We start from the raw sequence: 13,003 nt of genomic DNA on the forward strand, positions 1-13,003 counted from the left end.
ATCAGCTGCTAGCTTCTTACCATCAGAGTCTAGAACCCATCTCCTCTCATCTCCTCTCTCTCTATCTGCTGTACACCTGTCTATGCCTGCCTATGCTGTCTCCTCTATTCAACTGCAAACTCCCTGAGGCCTAGGACTGTGTGTGTGTGTGTGTTTTCTCTTTGTACCCCTATGGCTGAGCACAGTACCTGACACACAGGATCATGGTCATAGGACTGTAAGGGATTTTGGAAAGCATTCAGTCTTGTGCTTTTATATTACAATAAAGAAATTGAGACCAAGATAGCTTAAATTGCTTGTAATAGTCTCTTGATAAATAATTGCTGATTGACTGAATAATTGATTAGCAACAGGTTCCATTTAAGATTTGCTGCATACTATTCCCTACACTCAATCTATTTAGCAGCCAGAATGGCCTGCTTGCTGTTCCATATGCTAGATGTCATCTCCTAGTACCATGCCTTTGCACAAGCTGTTACTCATTCTTGGAAGGCCCTTCCTCTTCACCCCAAACATTTTACTTTATTGCCTTCAAAGACTATTTCAAATGCTATAAGGGTTATGGGATTTAAAGATCTTCCATGCCCCATTGGACTTGCTGACGTAGCAGGAAGAGGCGGAGCAAGAGAAAGCAGAAGCCAAGCTAGAGTTCCTGCGGTGGCTAGCAGTGGCGGCGACGGTGGCAGCAGCAGCAGAGGCAGCGGTGGCGGCAGCGCGCAGCCCTTTTTGAGTCAGCCAGAATTTCTGCTAAGGACTCCTGCTGAGGACTACCAGGGGCTGGAGCTGCTGGGAGCACGCTTCCTGGATGCTGGGTGGTTGCTGTGAGTGGGGAGAGGAGGACTTTTGCCTGAGGTAGCCTGTTCTGTTTTAAAGGCTTGAGAATGTGGGTGCTTTCTACTTTATCTACCTGTGCCAATGTCATAACTACTCTGATGGCTTTCACTTTCTGGTTTTGGGACTCAGTCTTTTGGTATTTTAATAATTTTTCTAGCTTGTTCCCCCATATGGCAAGCCTGATGTAGTTTGTGATGGATAATTACATCAGCATATCTGTAATTTCCATAGGCATTGTGAATATGGCATTGCTGATACAAATGCTACCTCTTATAAGAAGCATAACCTGATTCTCCACCCCCAAAACAAGACAAAAACCTTCTTTTTGTTTTATATATTTCTCTATCTACTTGTCCATGTGCTTCTAACCTCCCTCCTTTGTTCCCTCCCTTCCCAATCCCCACCCCACCTGTGAGCTTCTTGAGTACCTCGTGGATTTAATTTGTCTTTGTATTTCCACTGCTAACAGAGTTCTTGACACATATTAGGCTTTTTAAAACTACACATACTGTAGTTTACAGAATCCCAAATTTGAAAGTTTGAAGGGACCTCACTGGTAATAGGAGCTATCGTTATCTTCATATTCAATGTCACCATCATCATCATTGCCATATTCAACATCATCATCATCATCACAATTATCATCAACAACATCTACAAGCATTTATCATCTACTATGTGCCAGGCATTGTGCTAAGTGATGAGGATGCAAAAAAGGGTAAAAGACAATCCTTGTCCTCAAGAAGATCCTAGTCTAATGGGGGAGACGACATGGCAATAAATATGTACACGCAAGGTTAAGACAAGATAAATTTTTTTTGGGGGAGGTTAATCTCAGAGGAAAATCACTAACATTAAGGGAGGTTGGAAAAAAAAGGATATTGGAGAAGGTGAGATATGATCTGAGTCCGGTGAGGTGAGGAGGGAGCACATTTCCAGGTGAAAGGGAACATCGGTGTTGATGTCCAGCAGGGGAATATGGTGTGTTGTGTTTAAGAACCACAAGGCGGTGAAGGGAACATGCTGAAAGAGTATAGAGAGGGGAGGAAGACAGAAGTCCAAAAAGGCAGGAAGGCTCATGCTGGGAAGGCTGCAAAAGTCAAAAGGGATTTGGTATTTGCTCCTGGGAGTATAAGGAAACACTGGGGTTTAGTAAGTAAATGAGTGCCATAGTTAAGACCTGTGTGCTAGAAAGAGCATTTTGATAGTTGGCAGCACTTCTTAAACTGTGGGTCACAACCCCATGTGGTGTCACAAAAATTGGACAACAGTAAAAGTTTTCTGAATGCACATAGAGCAAAAATTAATTAAAAACATCAAATACATAATAAATTTGGAGTGTTTCTGGCTGTGGTCGCCCATGTTGTATCCTGCAAATTCACTGCAGCCTTGGTTCTGAACACAAAGCATGTGCACTTTGTACTGTGCATGCCCTCAGGCCACATGGCACCAACAATACTACAGAAATGTAGAAAGGGGCCATGAGTGGGAAAAGTTTAAGAAAACCTGGAGTAGAGCATAGACTGGAGTGGGGAAACACTTGCAGTAGAAAGGTTGTGGAAATAATCCAGCCATTAAGTGATAAGGACCCACATCAGAGTGAAAGCAGTGCCAGAGGAAGAAGGGAAGCAGAAATGTGACATGCTGTGAAAGGTGACGTAAGTCACACCAGATTAGGTTGAGAAAGTGGTGGATGTGAATTGAGAGGGGAGGGGAGGGGAGGAGAAGGGAGAGGCTGAAAGAGGAGGGGAGGGAAAATAAGGAAAGGAGAGGGAAGGATGCGAGCCTGGGTTATTAATAGCATGGTGGTGCTCTTGACAATAATATCACAGTATGAAAGAGTAAAGGAAATCCCAACGGGAACATGGTTGACTGGGGGCCACCTACTCTTTGATTTCAGATAGCCAATGAAGAGGGACCTGCCACTTCTCAAAACTGGCCATTCCACATCAGGATACCTCTAATCATCAAGACTTTTTTTCTGACATACAAGGCAAATTTATCTCTGCCAGCTTGTATCGCTTCCTTCTTCAACCCTTGGAGGCTAAATAAAATAATTCTTCCCTCTCCTCCACATGTCAGCTCTTCAAATATTTGCAGGTCATAATCATGCCCTCCTTGCATCTTCTGTGCTCCAGATCAAATATCCCTGTATACTTTTAGAGATCCTCATGACATAGATTCAACAGATTTCCATTCTTTTGGGGAGTGGCTTGTGGAGAGGCCAACCTGTACATAGATTGGTAAATATGGAATATACGGAAAGTAAATGAAAAATGGTGGTGGGGGGAGCAGGTAATGCTAACAAATAGGAAAAATCAGGGAAGTTCGTATGTAGGAGGTGACATGTGGCCTAAGACTTGATGGAAGACAGGGATTCCAAGTGATGAGGATGAGGAAAAGCCACATTCCACGCATGGCCAATATCCTGTGCAAAGACATGGAGTATGGGGACTGTAGAGATGAAAGGACGATGAAAATGTGTCCTTGAAACATTAAATTCAGCATTTTATTATAAATGCTTATCCCTTTGTTTTTTCATCAAGAAAGAGTCTTGCTCAACACATCTTTAAACAATAACTCTGAAAAATGAACCCTACAGAGAAAACCATTGGCATTCTCCATCATGTTCCCCATCCCCAATGGGCTGTCGTCACTAATGCTCATGTTGGGGGAACAAGAGTGGAGTCAAGAGAAAAGAAATGATTAGTTTGAGAGATTGGTCAGCAGCTTAAGAAAGTGAATGATGACATGTTCTTTTATATTTGGCTCTGGCAAGGGCCTAATAGAAATGAATTAGATGCCATATTGAAGAATGAGCTCTCATATTTCTATAGTGTTTTAAAAAGTTTTGTAAAATATTTTCTTCCCAAGAACCCTGGGGATTATTGTAGATAGGAAAGGTATTGCCATATCTATTGGAAAATTGGGAAAATAGGTTTAGAGATGGGAAATATTTTTTCTCCATGGCTATGGGGTAAATGAGGGACTGAGACAAGATATGACCCTTGATTGCTTGGGATTCTGTCTGACTCTCTTCTATCCTGTATAAACTCTGATTCTCAGTTTCTCCTCCTTGTAAAACATGGACACAGAAATGACACAGCAGAGATGTAGAGTCAAGAAGACCTGAATTAAACACTGCCTCTGAAAATACTATAGTTGGAGACCCCGAGGGAAGTAACTGTACTGTTATATACCTCAAGGCATCCGGACTGTGCCCATTCTTGCATATCCCTCCAGGAAGTCCCTTTCTTCTTTTACAATGAAGTTCCGGTATTCTCTTCTGCATGAAACCTTTTCTGGTCTCACATCCCCAGTTGTCAGTGTCCTCCTCAAATTACTTTATCAATAGTTGGTAACCAATAAACATTGATTGCTTGTCTACTATGTACCAGGCACTGTGTATTTAACTACTCTCTGTGTTCATTTCTTAGCCTTATCTATTTGCACTTTATATATTCTAGAAGTCATTAAAACTTAAATTATGCTATGACTTTTGGGACAAGCTATATTTGTTATCTCTTTTCTCCGAATTGGATATAAATTCCTTTCAAATAGGGAATGTTTCATTCTCTGTGCTTATATCTACAAAATATTATGACAATGCCCATAGCAGGTACTTAATACATATTTGTTGATGAACTGATTTTAGATGGATTGCCAATCTGCTTTCGTGGAGGGAATTTTCACACCAGGAGTGCCCCAGAGTGATGAAATTAGAGTCTTCATTTATGTCATTTAGGATAGCAAGTACAGTATCTCCCTCCCAGTGTTTCTGAAAGGATCCAATAATATTATGGCCCTAAAGTTCTTTTTAAATGCACCGTCACTAAACCCAGGGACTACATGAACAAGGCTATTAAACACTTTTCACTCAATTAAAATGACACCCAAACAACTGGAAAAAATATGAATTGCTCATGGGTAAGCCAAGCCAATGTAATAAAATCGACAATTCTACCTAAATTATTTTTTATTCAGTGTCATACAAATCAAACTATAAAGCTGAAAAATAATAAGAAAATTCATCAAGAAAAAAAGCTCAAGGATAATCAAAGGAATCAAGGAAAAAAATGAAAAATGAGGCAGTCTAGCCTTACTAGATCTCAAACTGTATTATAAAGTTAAAATTATCAAAACAGACAAGTACTGGCTAAGAAATAGAGTGTTGGATCAGTGGAATGGATGATGTACAATTTACATCATAGTAAATGACCATAGTAATCTAGTATATGATAAACCCTAAGATTGAAGCTTTTGGTCCAAAAACTCGTTATTTGACAAAATCTGCTGGGAAAACTGGAAAAGAGTGTGGCAGAAACTAGGTAGAGACCAAAAACTTATACTGTATACCAAGATAAGGTCCAAATGGGTACATGGTTTGCATATAAATGGTGACACCATAAGCAAATTTAGAGAACATGGAATAGTTTGTCTGTCCGATTTATGGATAAAGGAAGAATTTGTGACCAAAGAACATATCTCTATCTCTATATCATCTATGCCATCTATATATCTATAGATATGATATAGATTATATATAGATATAGTTATACACGTATGTATATATATATATATATTTGCATACACATGTGTGTGTATTTATATGTGTGTATACACATGTGTGTATGTGTGTATAATTGCAAAATGTAAAATAGGTAATTTTGATTATATTAAATTAAAAAACTTTTCCACACACAAAACCAATGCTACCAAAATTATAGGAAAAACAGAAAACTGAGAAAAAATTATGACAAGTATCTTTTATTTCTCAGAGATATAGAGAACTGAGTCAAATTTAAATTAAAAAAGCAAAATGCAAATTATTCCCTAATTTACAAGTGGTCAATTAATATGAAGTTTTCAGAAAAAGAAATCAAAACTACTGTACTCATATGGAAAATGCTGTAAATCACTGTTGATCTGAAAAATGCAAATTAAAACAACTCTGAGGAACCACTTCTCACTTATCAGAGTGGCTAATATGACAAAGAAGGAAAATATTGGATGTTGAAGGTGATGTGGGAAAACTGTGACACTAATGAATTATTGGTGGAGTTGTGAACTGAACCAATCATTCAGGAGAGCAATTTGGAACTATGTTAATAGGGCTATAAAACTACATATACCCTTTCATCTAGCAATGCCACTGCCTGGTATATATCTCAAAGACATTAAAAAAAAAAGGGAAAAGGAGCTATCTGTACAAAAATATTTATAGTAGCTCTTTTTGTGTTGGCTAAGAATTAGAAGTCAAAGGGATGGCCATCAATTGGGGAATGGCTAAACAAGCTGTGGTTATGATTGTGAAGAGATTTTATTGTGCTGTTAGAAATAACAAGTAGGATGATCTCAGGAAAAAAAAACCTAGAAAAACTTACATGAATTACTTACATGATGCGTAGTGATGTGAGCAGAGACAAGAGAACATTGTACATAGTAATAGCAAGATTGTTTCACAAAGAACTGTGAATCACTTAGCTATTCTCAGCAATACAATGATCCAGGACAATCCAAAAGAATTAATGATGAAGCAGCCTATCTGCCTCCAGAGAAAGGACTGATATTGATTGAATATAGATTGAGGCAGGCTGTTTTTCTCTTTTTCCTTATTTTTTTCTTTTATTCAAGACTTCTTGTACAAAATGACTAATATGAAATGTTTTGCATAACTTTACATGTATAACCTATATCTGATTGCTTACTGTCTCAGGGAGGGGGAGGAGAAGAGAAATAGAATTTTAAACTCAAAACTTTAAATAAAAATGTGGAAAAATTAATGTATCATCACCTAACACCAGTTTTCATGGTGGTGGTGGCGGCAGTGGTGGTGGTAATGGTGTGTGTTTCTCCCTTTCTTGAAAAGAGTAAAATAATTTTATAACAATCCTCCATTACAGTATAAATGGCCAATCACATTCAAACCATACAATTTTCCTTCCTTTTACCCATATCTGGGGAAAAGCCAAAGGAAAAAGCAACTGTCCAGGGTCTCTCTTAGACCTCTACAACTAACAACAGAGGAGTTGTTTAAGAAATCTGACTCCTTCCTATACCTGCTTCCCAACCAATCACCCCTGTACAGGGTAACTGACAGGTGGTGGATTCAGCCTGAATATGTGCTTTCTGTATTTTATCAATATGTATGGGAAATGACTCATATTTAGAAGTCCACAGAACCTTAATTTCTCTCTGGCCAGCTGATGCTTTCCCCTATATTGGCTTATAACTCTGGATTGAATAAAACATTTCATTGATTTGTACCAAAAACTAAAAACAGTTTTTTTTTATTTGAAGATGCTATTGTGTTTTATGTATCTGTAGCTATCTAGCTAGTTTTTATTTCAACAAAATAAAATATGAATTTTAGGGATTATTCTTATTATCTCCTAACAACTGACATGCTTCCATAAAAAATTAAAAAAATATTTAAGATGTTTTTACTGTTAATCCTGTCTGTAAACCTACTATTTTAATAAATTAGAAAGTTTAATATAATCATATTGTACTTTTATTTTCTTGTCTTCGTATTACAGAATGTCAGAGTTGGAAAGAAAATTAGTTCATTATATCAAGCTGCGCCCAGCAGAGAATTTTCTCTTGCCACAGCCGCAAGAAGGCATTCAAATTGCCTTGCTGTAGTAAGAGGGAAGCCTTTATCACTTCAAGTCAAGTCAAGTCAAGTTAAGGAATTTATAAAACGACTCTGGGCCAGGCACAAAGAAGTCTATCTGAGTGCTGGGGATAACAAGGAAGGCAAAAGACAGTCTCTATTCTCAAGCAGATCCTAGTTTAATGGGAGAAAGACCATGTAGGCAATTATGTACAAATCACATATAGCGGATACTTCTGAGATATTCAACAGAGGGAAGACACTAGCATTGAGGACGGCAGAATTCTTGTAGAAGGCGGAATTTTACTGGATATTTAACAGACAACAAGGAAGCAAAGAGACTGAGTTGAGACATGGGGGACAGCCTCAATCTGGCCTGTTTAGTCCAGGCAAATGTCTGCAGTCAGGAAATGGAGTGTTGTGAGGGAGGAACATCCAGGAATCTAGTGACCCTGAATTCATGGAGAAGGGTAAAGTCAAAAAAGACTTTGAAAAGTAAGAAAGTGCCGGTGTTATTAGGGGATTGAAGTAGCCCATTCCAATTCTGCATGTTTATAATTATTAGAAAGTTCCCATTTTCCTCCCTAACTTCAAATGCATTCATCAATATGTATACATTCACTCTTTGCTCCTGATTCCATTCTCTGTGCTCAACAGAATACTCCAATTGCCTCAAAAAAAATCTTCTAAATTTAAATCACTGGGGGGGGGGGGGGGGGAATTTTGCTTTTTTTTTTTCAAAGCATTTCACACATAAAAAAACGCAAAAAAGCAAGCTGTATATAAGACTGTAACCTTCCTTTTTCATACTATTTTTTTAAAGCAATTGGGGTTGAGTAACTTGCCCAAGGTTACACGGCCAGTTATTTTGTGTGGGTGTTAGGTATCTGAGGCCAGAACCGATCCTGGGTAGTCCCGACTCCGGGGCTGGCGCTCGTACTCACTGCGCCACCTAGCCACCCCTACATACTATTTTTTTTAAAGAAAAGCATATGATAATTTCACACAATGCTTTCTAAAGTGTCCTACCTTTCTGTGCTTCCTTCAATACTCATTACCATTGTCTTCTGTACATTTAAAACACAGGGGAAAATATTTAACGGACATATTTTTTTTTTCATTTTTAGCCTTAGTATGGCTAAACTTTACCTTCTTTGCTTCTATTTCCCCCCAATTAAAATGGAGAGATAAAAATATAATAAAGATACATAAAATATAATAAAAATTGCATAATTAAGCAAAACAAATCTGCACCATTATCCAGAAATGTATGTCTCCTTTTAGTACTTTGTATCCATTATCTCCGTCAGAAGGTGGGTGACACGCTTCTTCAATGGCTCTGGGGAATCATGCTTGGTCACTGCATTCAATCTTTCAGGTTATTTTTCTTTACAAAGTTGTTGTACTTGCCTAAATTGTTCTCCCGTTTCTTCTCAGTTCTCTCTACATCAGAACATTCTGCATCCCAGACCTGTTCCTGACTTACTCTGATCTTACATACGAAGCCCCTTCTTCTTTTTATTCATCCTTTAATCTTCCTGAATGTCTCAGGCCTTCCCATTGCTTGAATAGCATCCCACTCTTGACTTCTACCCACTATGTCATATCCCTATACTATTCCTGCTCCCTTTCTCCCACAGGTGAGTCTACCTGGAGCTTCCGTCTTGTGGAGGGCCCCAGGACCCAGCTTCATGCCTCTCCCAGCTCTGTCGCTAACTTTCACTCAACTTTAAAAATGTGTTCTTGTATCATCATGAACCTTCATTTTATCCCCATCTCCTCCCCTTGCCCTTTTCAGTTCCCTTTTGTTGTCTTCCCCCATTAGAATGTAAGGTCCTAGTGACCTTTCTTTGTGTTTATACATGCATGCATAAATACATACACATAAGTCCACATGCATGCAAGTATACACATATCTATATGTGTATATGCACACAAATATATAGATACGTGTGTGTGTATGAAATCTCTGCAGTGCGTAGCATAAAACCTAGCACTTGGAATAATTGTTTAATCATCCCTTCTGTTCTACTCTCTTTTTCCTCTTCCCTTCTCACTTCTCTCTTTTCTCCTATCTTCTCTTTTTTTCCTTTCTTTCCTATCTTCCTTTTTCCCTTCCCTCCCAGGATTTTTAAAAATCATCTCTTCAGCCATCATAAAGTAATATTATTCTACTATATTCATATACATCAATTGGTTTAGTCATTGCCCAAGTGAATAACAGTTCTTCAGATTGAGGATTTCTGTTGAACTTTATTTCTTCCTTTAAACCCCACCCACTCAATATTAGGAAATGCATTTTGTTTGTGGTTATTACTCCCCAGTATTGTACTTCCTCTTAACCTCACTCCCATCCCTGACTGTTTCCCTGTTGAGGTTTGTTTGTGTTCAACCATCTCTTTCCTGTTTCATGTAAGAATGGTTCTCCTGCTGCCCACTTTCCCCATCTCTTCCTCGATGTTTGTGCATCATTCTTCTTATGTAACCAAACTATGAGAAATCACACATTGAGCCACTTCTTCCTGCTTTCCACACAAATGTATTTCTTCCTTATGCCTTCCATGATCTTTCCTTTTTTAAAAGCTTCAGAACATAACCAGTCCAATTCCAGGTCATTTGCTGCTGCTGGTGGTGTTCCTTATTGATTTTATTCAGCATTTTTGAAGATATCAAGCTTGTTAGGGAACACTTTTTTTTACCCTTCCCCCAATTAGTGTGTTTGCTCCTTATCATTCTACAGCCTTTCCTTGTGGTTTGCATCACTTTTCTTTAATGGTTTCTCTTAATTTTTCCATGTTTAAAAGTTATCCATCAGTTCTGGGATTTTTCTAAAAAATGGTGACATCTTCCATCCCATTAATGATTCCTCCTCTTTTGCCCTCTTCCCTAAGATTACAAGACTATGCTCAACTCTGCTTTGGTGAGGTAGTTGTGCTTGGAAGTGTATGTTCTTTGAATTTTGAGATACTGTATTCCAAGACCTCCTCTGGCATATATCAGAAGTTGACAGATCTTGAGTTTTTCTGTGTTTCTTTGGTGCTTTTCTTCTTTCAAGAGTCTTGCAATGTTCTTTTGCTTGCTTTTAATTATGGAGCTCTGCATCTTGCTTATCACATCCCTGTTACTTTTGTTTGGGTGTATGCATGAGTATATATGCTTGGCTGTGATTAGCAGCCCTTCTTTGTCTTACCTTGAGTCCCCTTAAGTCCTTTCCTTGAATTCTACTTCCTGATGTTATATCACACACACACACACACACACACACACACAATGCTCCCCCCACCACCACATACCCATCTTTGAAGTTCGGAGTGCTAGATCTCCAGGCCAACTAAGTGAAGCCACAGATAAAGTGATAGACTTGGAATCAGTTAAATTTTGGTTTAAATTCTGTCTTAGAAACTTATAAATGGTATATTCCTGGGCAAGGAATACATCTGTTAACATTAATTTCTTCATCTGCAAAATGGATATGATAAAGCCTATGTCACAGGGCTGATAGTGAGTGTTTGTTAACCTAAAAGCATCGTATTAATGGGATGATGATGGCGATGATGATGATGATGATGATGATGGTGATTGTGACGTCGTCTTCCATGGCCTCTCAGTTCAGAGTGCTAGGGATTTGTTCACTGCTTTTCTCCTTAGAACTTGCATTCTCTATGTTTTCCTCTAGGTCTCCTTTGGTTCTGACATGGCATGATTCCTTTAGAACGTGATAATTTCATTCTTACTGTAATAGGGTTTCAATATTAGCATTCTTGTGTCCTCATGAGACAAAAAGGCAGTTCTGTACTTTGGCTTTCTCTGGAAATACAATCTCACAGTGTCCAGGATCCTCTGAGTCATCGCTGTTTTACTGAATGGCTTCTGGCTTGTTTGCCAATGTTCACTCTGGCTTTGCTCATGTCCACCTTTCCCATTGTTCTTGGGTTTCTGTTTGACATTTTGCACAGCTCTGGGATGGAAAAAAGTCTATTACTACTGCAGAGTTTATTCAGTGGATTTCTAGATCATTTTTTAGTTTGGTGCAAATTTCAGACTTTTGTTAGAGTAGGTATATGAGAACAGGCACTCTGTCTCCACTTAGGCAGCCATTGTGTCTAAAAGTCACATAAATTCCCTATTCCACATGACATTTCATCTACAGGAAGGCAGGTATTTTGACCCCAATGAGTCTTCACAAGACTAAATATACCCATTTAATCAATCAGACAATATGGCAAACAATTCTTCCTTCCTTTCCAAGCTGGGCTCTACCTGTCTGGACTTTATCTATCATGCCAAAGAGTCCTCTTCATCCTAGAAGCTGACTCCACACATGGCCTTCATCCATTAGAAGAACTGCATCCCTGAACATTTTTCTCTGATTGTCTGTTTCCTTTCATAAATTCTTTTTTGAGGTCACTGCAGCTAGCTATGTCTTTATTCCTCTTCTCTCTCTTCTGGTCTTTTTTTTGCCCATGCCCCCTTCATAGATGTGAACAACCTTCTCCTGACATCCCTACACCCTTCCACCAACCCCCTTTCAACTCCCTTTTCTATGTGATCTTCTTTCAATAAAATGGAAACTCCTTGAGAGTAGAGACTCTCTTTTTCTTCATGTATTCACCTTCACAACCATTAGCACAGTGCCTAGATACATAGTAAATGTTTAATTAATTCTTATTGAGTTGTTGATAATCCAATAGTATTTTTAAATAAATTTTTAATACCAATCACTGTATTAGGTGATGGGAATAAAAAAGGAGTCAAGAGTTCCTGTCCTCAAGGACCTTATGCTTAATCATATACATACATACTATACACATATGTGTTATAAATATATAATATTTTAAATACAAATAATATATAGTTTATATATTATGGCACATAATATATACATGAATATATACATATATGTACATATATACACATACAAACATCAACTATATCAATCTACACATCTATATCTGTCTTTACTGGTCATGTATCTCTATTTGGGGGTGGGGTTCCTTCACTGAGTTTTCCCATATAGCATGAGATTATGTCTCACCTTCCTCTACATGCATTCCATTTCCTTCGTTATAGACTTTGGATTGATGTGTTGCCACCAATAAAGCTCTTGGGAATGTGGAACCCATTAGACAGAATGGGAATTTCTTTTTCTGGTTAAAATCTGTGAATCTCAAGAAGCAGAAAATGGAGGACTCTCAGGGGCAGAATGTCAGATTCTTCTCCATAACACCTACTGCTTCCCTAAAATATCAATGCTTGGACTGCAATGATCTGCTCTAATTGGGCAGTAAATCTGAAGTTCAAGAGCTATACTGAATCTGATGAAAAAAGATAGAGACAGAGACACAGACAGGCAGTATTGGAGAGATGGAGAAAGAAGAAATGGGAGAGACAGAAACAGTCATAGATAGATAAAGAGGGAGGGTTGGAGAGAAGAAGAATGGGAGAATGGGTGAGGAAGAAACGCAGAGAGACAGATAGACAGATACAGAGAACAGAAAGAGAGATAAGAAGAAGAAGAAGAAGAAGAAGAAGAAGAAGAAGAAGAAGAAGAAG

The sequence above is a fragment of the Petaurus breviceps genome, unplaced genomic scaffold (assembly GCF_028583685.1).
Source record: "Petaurus breviceps papuanus isolate PSGF00001 unplaced genomic scaffold, PetGlider_PUasm1.0 556, whole genome shotgun sequence".
In the NCBI taxonomy this organism is placed as follows: Eukaryota; Metazoa; Chordata; class Mammalia; order Diprotodontia; family Petauridae; genus Petaurus; species Petaurus breviceps.